The sequence below is a fragment of the Solanum lycopersicum genome, chromosome 9 (genome assembly GCF_036512215.1).
Source record: "Solanum lycopersicum chromosome 9, SLM_r2.1".
Classification (NCBI taxonomy): Eukaryota; Viridiplantae; Streptophyta; class Magnoliopsida; order Solanales; family Solanaceae; genus Solanum; species Solanum lycopersicum.
In genome coordinates this window covers 54,607,998-54,620,240 of record NC_090808.1, presented here as the reverse complement: position 1 = coordinate 54,620,240, position 12,243 = coordinate 54,607,998, and positions in this window count along the sequence as shown.

The window sequence follows — 12,243 nt, the reverse complement described above, 5'->3', positions numbered from 1 at the left end:
ATAGTAGTTGGGGAGCGGAGTGTCACGTACCGACACAAGAATAAAGGTGATGAATCTTGAAAGATGTTAATATACTCAATCTATTGAACCTAATTCCCAAATGAGTATGGTATTGAGGCTTGAGTCCTCATGTGTGAACTTGGCGGTACTTATTAACGATTATAGTACTTGTTGTTGCTACATGTTGAGTAATGTAGTTGGTATTATATTATTACTTGATATATATTGTTTTCTATTTTATGTTGGCCGATGATACCTACTCAGTACTTGTGTTTTGTACTGACCCCTACTTGTATGTTTCTTTCTTTGTTATATGTGGAGTGCAGCAAATACACCGCCTTCTTTAACTCAACCGCAACTCTAGCCAGTCTTCATTACTCCGGATTTCAGGGTGAGCTAATGCTTCTAGCTTCGACTGGATCTTCCTCTTCATGTCTTGATGCCTTGAAGTTCCGGCATGGACTAGCTTTTTATTTATTCTAGCTTTCTAGATACTCTTAGCTTTACTAATTTGAGGATAGATGTTCTTGTTATGATGACTTCCAGATTTTGGGGAATAATAGTTGTTGAGTTTTTAGAAGTTTATTGAATTGACTTTCATTAATAAGTTTAAGTCTTTCCCATTGTATTTTGTTCATTATGTTTAAAATGTTGGGGTTTAGATTGGTTGGTTCGCTCACATAGTAGGATAAGTGTGGGTGCCAGTCGCGGCCTGATTTGGGTCGTGACAACTTGTGAACAACTTTACCAATGATCGACTATAATAAGAAAAAAGTTTATTTTTGTACGTTTGTAAAAATTTATAGAAAAATTACATGATTTGACGTTATCTCATATCTCAAAAATTATTAATATACAATTAATGATTAGAAATATCTTGATATTTAATTATTTTTATGTTTTACATAATTTATCATATTATATGTTTTATGATATAATTTTCTTGTTAAAATTGAGTCATGTTTTTATGTAGCCATTAAAAATCTTTTTTTTATCCATGAAATATAGAATCTAATAGATTTATGGTTATCATAACTCCTTGTGTAACAACATTTTGTGAAAGTTTTTGATAATCAATATAGTTATAAATAAGTTACGTCCGTTAAAAAGTATACACCGCAACAACAGAAATAATATTTTTAGAGACAATCTACTTGTTTGAGGTCAAATGTTTCTCACTTTTCGTTATTATTACTTTGTTATTCCAAAAAAATTATAGAAGGAGAAAAATATATTTGAAACAACAACAAAATAATATTTTTAAACCTTATAGAAATTCATTCTTCATTAAACTACAGAAGGCCATTCTGAATTCTTCATCAAAGTAACTTTATGACTTTTTAGGAATATTTATGTATGATTTTTTCATTATTAAAGTATACAGAGATGAAAATGTTTTATTCTGGACTCATGTTAAAGAAACATTCTCAAACATTAAAAATCAAAAATGAGTCTAACTTAGACAATTTGATTGTTGAACAATGACTTGAGGAATGAAGGACAACGAAAAACAAAAAAATATGCACATAAAAACAAAAAATATGCACATGCATTATTAACTCTCAGATTGATTTTCTGAATAACACAAAACCACATCCTTGTTTGTGAAGGAATAACGTTGTTGATGAAGAAATTTGAGAATTGTAAGGGCTTTTTTAAGGTATCTTCAATCATTTCAGACGCGAAAACTTTCTTGAATATTCTATTAACATTTGTTATTTAGTCTAACTAACAAATACTTATAACAGTTACTTTACATAAATATAAAAATCAAAGTTTAAAACATATATTCCAAAAACAACAACTAATAATATAAGCATAAACTAATGATTGTTAAAAATTTACTAGAATATGCAACAATAGAATGAAACAGAATGAAAAGAGTTGAGCCCACGGAATGCAAAGTATAGTCCTCTATTTATAGACAACAAAAAGTAGAGTAAAAATGTGGTTATTGTTTCTTATCAGAAAAGTCACAACCTTTTTGGAAAGTTACAAGCCTCCAGAAAGGTCACAACATTTCATAAAGGTTGCAACTCTTCATAAGCCACAACTCTTCATGGAAAATTTTTTAAAATTTTCATAAAAGTCATAACTTTTCATAAAAAAGGAAGGCTAGTTTTTGAAATAAAATAAATTTAAAGAGAATGTTTGTTTTTAGTGGCACCACGTAGGAGACCTAGGGTTCTCTTTTATATATATAGTAGGTAAATTGCCCGCGCTTCATGTGGTGGTTAACTACGTCAATAATATACCTTTGAACATGTACTAATATAAATGTTTTTGAGAAGGTACAACCTACGATAATTTTTAAGAATATTTTATCATAAAATACTGAATTGTTTTTTGTAATCTTAAAACGAAAAAAATATTCGATTCTATGTTTTTATGAATTTTGTTTTTAATTCTACATTTTAAATGTAGTTGTTCATCACCAAAGTCTTTAGAAAAGATATGTAATTGCTTCATTGTCTATCTATGTATATTTTCAAAAATTTGTAAAAAAAAATGTATTCATCAATTGCGAGAATTTTTCTCCTATTCAATGCCTCTACATGTAGAATTTAAATATTATACATCTTATATAATTATTTGTGTACTTTATAAGTTGATTAAAATAGAAAATGCATCCCTTGAAGTTCAATTAAATACCGTATGTCGTTCAAATAATTTATATTAAATGATGTCTTTTCATGCCCCCTTATTCAAAATCATATTCACTCGATAACACTACTTTGATAGCCAAAAGGAATATTTTGTTGTTTATGTTTCGATCAATATAGTTAAAACATAATTATATGGAGAAATTTCAATCTACAATTTATAAGAAAATAATTGTTTCTTTTACATTTGATTAATATAGATTTATTCTACTTTGAGGGGTAATTCATTGACTCTAACCCAACATTTAAATGCCAAACGTTTGATTAATGTGGAGCACAATACTTACCGTCCTACTACATTCCTTTATTTTTTGGATATCACTGATCAATTAAATGACTCGATAAGATAGAAAATTGAATAAATAAAACAACAAGGTAGTGTAGAACAACCATATCTTTTGAACACTCAAAGTCCCTTCTTAGACATCCCATGGATCTTTTAGCCACTAAAAGTCTATAAAAATCAAACTCATTTATTTTTGTACTTTAAGAATTTTCATATAAATGACACGAATAGTCTAATAATTACATAAAACTCTTGATTAAAATATTTTTACTTCAAAACAATGATCAAAAGAATAAAAATAAACAAAAATATTTAAAACATATACTCAAAAACAAAAAGTATTAATTTAAGCATAAATTTATTATTGTAAAAAGCATAAGAGGATCTGTAATAATAAATGAAACATAAAGGAAAAATCGAGCCCACTTATTGGACATTGTCCCCTTAAGGAATTTTTTTCATTCTAGTACCCGAAGTTTAAAGGAATATATCTTCTCAGGACAGAACGATTCTATTCACTAGTGTGTTGATTGAAAAACAATGGTGTTAGTGAGCCACTCAACAGGAGCAAAGGACATTTATTTTCATTATTTTAAAATTAGAGGAAATCCCTCTATATATAGACTACAAAGGGTAGCTTGAGTGAATGTTTATTGTGTCTTATCGGAAAGGTCAAAACTCTTTGGACAATTCAGAATCTTTCATAAAAGTAATAATTTTTTACTAAAGTTGCAATCCTTCATATAAGTGCAACTCGTCGTAAAATTTGTAACTCTTCATAAAAGTCACAACTCTTCATAAAATTTGCAACTCTTCGTATAAGTCAGAAATTTTCATAAAAAGTCACAACTTTTCATGTAAGGAAAGACTAATTTTGAGAATAATTAAGGAAAAAGTGAATACTGGTTTGTAGTGGCGCCAAATAAGAGGGCCTAAGGTTCTCTTTCATATAAATATATGATATGATGATGATACATATATATAAATACATATATACATACATACAGACATACATACAACATACATACATACATACATATTATTTAATGTTCCGCACTGTTCTTGTTATGTCAAGGGACCTGGTCCGTTGAATGGTAGTGGACGCACATATTCCAACAAGTAGTATCAGAGTAGGTGCTCTCTATATGGTTAACACCAAGAGAGAAGTTCCTGCGACAAATGGTGTCACTACTAAATAATCAAAGAAATCAGTCCCCCACAAGACCTCCACTATTTGATAGTAAACTCTATAAACATTGGAAGATTCTAAAGACAAATGGCGTCACTACTAAATAATCAAAGAAATCAGTCCCCCACAAGACATCCAGTGTTTGATAGTAAACTCTATAAACATTGGAAGATTCGGATGAGAGACTATCTCATGGTTGAGGACAATGATGTATGGGACGTCATATGTAAAGGTTTTTATATGCCAACTATAGAGGTTAAAGATGGAGAGGTCACAAAAGTCATTCCCAAAACTAGAAAACAATTTAATGACTCTGACAGACTATTAGTCCAGAAAAATCATAAACCAAGGAAGCTATTGATTTGTGGACTTAGTATAAATGAATACGATCTGATTTCATCATGTGAATCAGCCAAGGAAATTTGGGATCTGTTAAAAACAACATATGAGGGAACTGAGGAAATAAGGAAATCTAAGGTAGATTTTTTTCTACTCAGTTTGAAGATTTCACTATGAATGATGGTGAACTCATTCATGAAGTGTGCACCAGATTCTCCAACATCACAGATGAGCTCATGTTCCTTGAAGAACTTGTTCGTATTGTCAAGAACGCAAAAGGTAAAGACAAACAAGGGGACCAGGTCTGTCCCAAGATAAGGAGAAGAGAAGTCTTCTTCGGGGCAGTAAAAAGAGAAATGGCTGCATGGGAAAAATCCTCAAGTGATTCAGATGATTCTGAAAACACAGATAATGGTTTTATGTCAAAGTCTGACGAGGAAGATTCTGATGAAAAGGTAAGTCTATCTTATTTAAAGCAAAACTTGAATACCTTTTCTACTATTAGGTTGAGAAAGTTGGTTGTTGTATTACTTGATTTGATAAGTGAGATGAAAGATGAGAATGATCTCGTAAACAACAACCTAGACATCATTCAAGATTGAAAAATTGCTTTAGTTGCCCAAGTATCTGATATTGAAAGTCAAATTGTTGTTCTAGAAACAGAAAATCTAGAACTAAAGGAAAAGATAAAAGGGGCGACTACTACAATTTTTAAAGGAAAGAGTGAGGCTATCAAATTGCATCTAGACCTTGAAAATAAGCTACATACTGTGGAAATGAAGATTAAGGTGCTTTCGAGAGAAATCATGTATTGGAGAGGGACCTGGTCCGTGTAAAAGAGGAACTTAAAAATTCCCTCAAATGGACTTATTCCTCTAAGATCCTTAAAAATATACTCAGTCAAGGAAACAACATAAAAGGAGATCTGAGCTGCAAAAGAGAATGTCCTGCATTTAATGATTGTGGAGATTTGCCTCACTGGACAAAGAATTCTCTTATCACTCTTTTATCCGCTTACTGGGAACTTCAACTGAATTGGTTTCCCAAGGCTAACACATGATATGACATTCTTGTGAGAGGAAGTGGCAACAACCTGTGTCGATAAATGAATGGTGGATGCTCAAAGAACTGAACTTCCTCTCTCTCAAGACACTTCAAGGTGGAGGTGTCTCTTTTGGAAAATGGAAATAAACACTACATTATTGGTGTAGATTTTTTATGAATGAAATGAAACTAAGCTCTTATCGGATAACTGTTTTGTCACAAACTTGCTCTCTCAGTCGATGATTTTGATAGAAAAGAGATCCAAGAACATGTATATTGCTGATCTATTTACTGCTCATTTTGATAGTCTCACTAAACTTAATGCTCAGGTATGAATGTTGAGGTATGATTAAGGAAACGTGCTCATGAGTGTTGCTTTGGTGGACAAACCTGTGTCAGGGGACCTGGTCTAGTCTACATAAAATAATATTTGTAAATGACAAAGGTTTTGATGATGATGTTAAGGAGAAGCAGATCAAACCTCCTTCAGGTGAAATATGAAAACTTTAAATCTTTCAAGAAACTTTTGACTGAAGTGATAAATGGTACATGTTTGTGACCAAAATGATGATAATGAGAAGTTTGATCTCAACATTGATAAAAGAATAATTGTGGTACACTACTCCACCAGCAGGGCTTATCAGGGGTATACTAAAAATGGTCATGTATTTATTGATGAGTCTAGAAGATTTTAGAAGTTGCAAGGAAAAAAGTTTTTGAGATAGAAGAGTTGCTTCAGAATCAGAGCAATGGTTTAAATAGTGAGCTTGCTGAAGAACATCCTATTCATGAATCCAGCAATCTCAAATAAGATGATGTAGATGATGAACCTGATGAAAGACCCGGTTTTCTAGACAGTGCTGAACAAAGATGATGCAGTTCAAACTGATAATGTGACATTTGAAGGTGAGAATGAAGAAGCTAATCAAGCTCAGTTTGAAAGAATAAAAATCTGATAGTCGATTACCCAACAAGATGATCGGTTGTCCAAGTTGCTCCTCAACAATGTCTTCAAGAGAGATAAAATTGTCAAAAACTCTTCTTTTTGAATTCAATGTACAAGGAACTGCTGATCATTCAGGTACATATTGATGATGTAATCTTTGAGGCAATCTTTGAGGTGTTGTGTGAAGATCTTATTTCTATTTCACTCATTGAAAGTGAGTGTTGAAATAAACATAATGGAAGAATTAAATTTCTTCCTAGAGCTACAGATTTAGCGCACCTTGAAAGTTATCCTCTGTTGTCCTGAAAAACACATTAATGAGCCAGCAAACGACGTAAATATTTGAAGTTAAGACAATGATAAAGAGGGATAGTGTCATCATGAAGTTTTGTAAGAAGCAAGATCAAGTGGGTGACATCTTCACTGAAGCTCTAAGCACGGACCAGTCGAATACTCTCATATGAGCTTAGCTACAGAGAAGAAGATAGCACAACATTCAGGGGTCATTGATGTCTGATCAAAGAAGGAACCAATACCAGTTCATAGAAGCTGCTGAAAGGGCTTCATGTTTTGGGTTTATAGACAATTCACTTTCTTAGGAACTAACTAGAAGCTGGATGCTGATCGATCTGGTTCAAAGACTCTACTCGTGTACAAAGAAAAATATTTTGAAGGCTGCTGAGAAAATCTTAAGTCATCTGAAGAAGATAGAGGACCTGGTCCTATTCTTTCCATTGGGAGACTTTTTGATTTGTAGTACATGGTGTTTTTGATTATGCTAAGTATCAAGTTAATATATTGAGTACCTAAAGAGTGGATTGTGTTATGCGCTGATCTTTCACTCATGTGGAATTAAAAGGCAAGATTCAATTGCTCTTTCATCAACTGAGGTAATAAATGTAGCAAGTGTACCTTGATGGGGTCAACTCTTGTGGATTAGGAAACATCTTGAAGCTCATAAAAATCTGGCTAAATTAATCAAGATAATGATGGAAATGCTAAAACCTTCTTGAATGGATCCTACCTGAAGCAATCATTTCTTTTAATGACTATGAAACGGGGAGAAGTTATCCTTGCTTTTCGGTTATGTATGTTTTAGAAAATTCAGTTTCATACCTTTTGTAGGTATACACACATGGAAAAGGGGATGAAGAAAAAGGGAGGTCAGGATAGATCTATACAATGACATTCAAACTATAAAGAGGGACCTAGTCCTTTCTCGAAGGTTAACAATCTTAACATTGCAGTTTTAATTATGCATGAGAACCATTGAAATTGCCACATGTCTGTCCTTCAGGAATCTGACTATTGTTTTATCTTTTGAGTGCCAAAATGATACCTTATTTTCACTTTATTTATATTCCATATTTCTTCTATTTTCCAAGAAAAATTGAGTTGCCTTCAAAATATCAAGGTGCTTCAAAATTCTCTTTTCTCTACTTTTCAAACACACTTCAAATTGTTAACCCCTTGATTCTTGCTGGAGAATTCTTTGATGAAAATATTTTAAGTGTGAAGAGGGATCTGTTCATCCATCAAAAATGAAGAAGTGGAAAAGATGATGCTAAAAAAGGAGAAGTTGATATTCTGACAACTTAAAGTTTTCTGAAGAGGAAGGTGTAAAAAAAAAACTTCTTGATTCCTCAATTATTGATCTATTCATCTCGGAGGCCTTGAGTTGTTTGTGTTACCAATCTTTCTGTTATGAAAAACTCAGGCTGGTGTTGGAAGCTATGTCAGTTGCTCGTGTTTACTGGAATACTGAAATGGATTGTTTAATAGTCAAGCATTCTGAAACAACACTATCAAAGGGACCAGGTGTCAACAAAAAAAATGATAAAAATTGGCAGCCCTGAAGGTTAAACATACAGGTTGGGTTGCACATTATGTTGTACGCTAAGAGAAGATTCTTGAAATCTTATGCTAGGGATATGCTCTACTAATTCTATTCTTTCAATCCCATGCCTCTAAATCATCCCTTCTCTTCCTAACTATCTATGTCAGTCCTCATTTATATCTTGGGCATTGTTCTGGTTTTCATCTGTAATCATATATGCAATGCTTTGATGACTGATCTTTTGTTTATGGATGTTAAATGTCTTGTTTCTACTGAATTGTCTCATTACTTTATGCCTTTTTGCTCATGCTCTGTGTTGCCCAAGTGGCATTGAATTTGCAAGAACTATATTTCTCTTAACTTGGTTTACTGCTTTAACCCCTTTTTTATAATGTCAAAAGGTGAAAAGTTGTTAAGGTAAGGTATGAGATCAATAGTGTTATAACTTCTTGAAGAAGACATGGTCACATCGATAGAAGGAATCAATGCTAGCTACTTGAAGAGATATGGTCATGCTTATAGGGGGAATAAATGCTTGCTACCTGACGAGGACCTGGTCATGTCGATAGGGGGATGAAGATGTTTGTCATCATCAAAAAGTGGGAAGATAATATGTTGATGTTTTGATGATTTGACAAGCTGAGTTTAGATGATAGCTCGAACTTGATATGATGTTTTGATGATTTAACAAACTTATCGATGTAACAAGGAACCAAATCCTTGTTATTGGAAATGCTGACAATAAGATGAATGATAAACTCAATGTGAGTTATATTTGTGTGCTATCAGTAAAAAGGGGGAAAATGTTATATTCTAGGTGTTGTTCTGATCCTATCAAATGCGGGGACCTGGTCCTTGGCAGAGTGCCCTCGTCCAGATACAAATGGGGTACAGTCATAAAAGTTATCATGTCAGGTGGTAGGTAAAAAGTGTTGTATCCTACACCAAAAAGAAGAGTGGATGAGATTGTATGTTTCAGTATCTCACAAATGCAGGGACCTGGTACCAGCAGAGTTTCCTCCATCAGATACATACTTTGTTACAACTGTAAAGCTGTCAAGTCAGAGGTTGGTAAGGCGTTAGTGTACTACACCAATCAGAATGGAGGAGGGTGTTTGTCCAACGGCTAACGAGTCTTTATGTTTGGTACTTTTAGCATGACAAACACCATATTATATTCATTCATCCAAAGAAGGAAGTCAGCCATCAAGCCTTTTCAAGAACTCATATAGAAGTTTGCAAGGGACCTGGTTTTCGCAAGCAAGGGACCTGGTACCCGCAAGCAAGGGACCTGGTACCTGCAAGACTGCGACGTGAAAAGGATGAAAAGACAACTTTAAGAAAAGTTTTCATCTGTGATGCGGTAAGTGCACAACTTTTCCAACAGCAGGCCTTCAGCCAATGGGATGACTTCAATGAATTTGTGGGAAATTATATTATCTCTTTCAAAAAAACACAAATTCAAGACTTGGCAAATAAAGCTTGGATTTTCTCTGAAAATCACAAGCTTGAAAAGAAGGTCATCTTTAGGGAAGAACATTGCTCAACTTAAAAGAAGGACCTGATAGAGTAAAAAAAAGAATCTTTGTTGTATTTAGAGTTTTGTGTCTATATATTTACATTGTAAATCTGTTCCTAATCTATAAAGGATTCAAATATTTGTTTTGGGTTTGTAAAAGTCTAAATCAGTTAAGGTTAACTGATTTAGTGGGCAACATTTGTTTGTTGCTTAGTCAAATTCTAAGTCATCTAGGGTTAGGTGGTTTAGAAGGCGGTGTTGTATCCGCTTAGGCTCTTCAAGTAATAGGTAGATTACTTGATTGTGAGATTAATAACTTTTTCTCACATTGATTGTAACCAGGTTTCACTTTTGCTTGAGGAGATTAGTGAAGACGGTTGTAAATCTTGTGCAACAGGTCGTGGTTTTACTCCCTTGAGCAAGGAGGTTTCCACGTAAACTGTTTGTGTCGTGTTCTTCATATTGTTTAATCTTACGCACTGTTCTTGTTGTGTCAAGGGACCTGGTCCGTTGACTGGTAGTGGACGCACATATTCCAACAACAACATTGTGGCAAAATGAGCAATTAATTTTGGTTAAAAAACGGTCTTCTCCTTATTTACTTATTCAAGAATGATTAATAAGATTGAGACAAACGTATATTTGGATTAGGAGTAATGGTCAATCAAAAGCTATTTATGGAGGGAAAATATTTAGGACATAAAAATATATTCTCTTCAAAATATAATAGGATATAAAATGATTCTTTTTGAGATATATAAAATAATATTTTTCCAATATAAACCATTAGTAGGATTATACGGTCCGTCCAAGATATGAGTGTAACCAATTGACTACATTAGAATAAAACAAATTAATACATAGAACTACAATCACTTTTGAAGCCCTACGGGTTCCTTATTGTCTTGGCTACAAGAATTCTTTTACAAAGCCCATGCACTTAACCCCACTCATTATCAGATGGTCGTAGAGTGCACCTAGTCCATATTTCTTTCTAGGTTGACCTAGCCTAAAATTCTTGAGAAACTATCCGTAAACTTTCAACCCAAATTCTTTAACAATTGACCTATCGTAATGATCGAGATGGATCATTTCAGTGTTATTTCACATAACTAATCCGAGACAGCCAAGTAGGTGGGGATACAGGCTAAATGGTAGAGTTCACCGCCACTCAGACTTTCCAACTTTAATTTTTCTTTCTTTTCATGTTACATTTTACGACACCAATGACCATCGCCGAATCACATTGACGATGCGCCAACTTCTCCCTGATATTTCCAAACTGAGATGAACTTGAGGGTTAAGAACTGTAATTTTCCGCGATGTACCGAGTCAACTTAGGTGACACTCACTGTCGACTTTGCATATTTCCTTATGTTTTTTGGCTGGTTTTGATCTCTTTACGGTCTCATAATTGAAATACAAATACATTTGATCAGAATAAGTTGTAAATAGACATTGAGAACATTACTTTTGGTATACTAAAAGCCTAAAATGAGCCCAAAATTCTCTACTATTCAGATATCTTCCATATATTTTTAAATACTTTTCATTTTTTATGACACTTAATTTTTCGCGATACGTTTTACTTATCACTCCATTCCAATGTATCCCTTAAATTCACAAAATTTTCATGTCTGAGTCATTTGTGTAATGCTTAGAGTATATGTGAGTGACTTTTGAAACAAGGTATATATTAGCTATAAAAGTTAAAGTTGAGGGTTATATCCGATCCTTTTCCCTTTAATTTTTAGTGTGAAAATACGAGAAATATAAATGAAGAAACGTGAATGGAAAAAGAACAATATAACTCAAGATTTTGCTTTTGAGGCTACATTGTAAGTTATTTTATTTGAAAAAAAAGGGTGGGGGAGGGGGAGGGGGTCAATAATAAATTTTATAAGAAAATGAGTGTAGAAATAAATTTGATCATCATCATATCATATATTTCTATAAAAGAGAACCCCAGGCCCGCCACCACAAGCAATAATTTTCTATATATAAAAGAGAACCCAAGGTCTGCCTACGTGGCGCCACTACAAGCAATAATTTTCTTTTAAATTTATTTATTTTCAAAACTAGCCTTCATATTTGATGAAAAGACGTGACATTTATGGAAGTTACAACTTTAATGAAGAGTTGTGACTTGTATCAAAAGTTGTGACTTTTATGAAAGGGTGTGACTTTAATGAAAATTTGTGACTTTTATTAAAGGTTGCTAAGTTTTCGAGGGATTGAAAGTTTTTCAAATAGTTGTAACCTTTTTGATAAGGCACAATAAACATTTGTTCACAATATACTTTGTTGTCAATAAATAGAAAGATTGCCTCTCATTTTAAAACAACAAAAATTTCTGATCTTTTTCTTCTACTTCTTGCGAAATTAATTTTGTACTTTGTTCCATTTGAATGATTTACTAA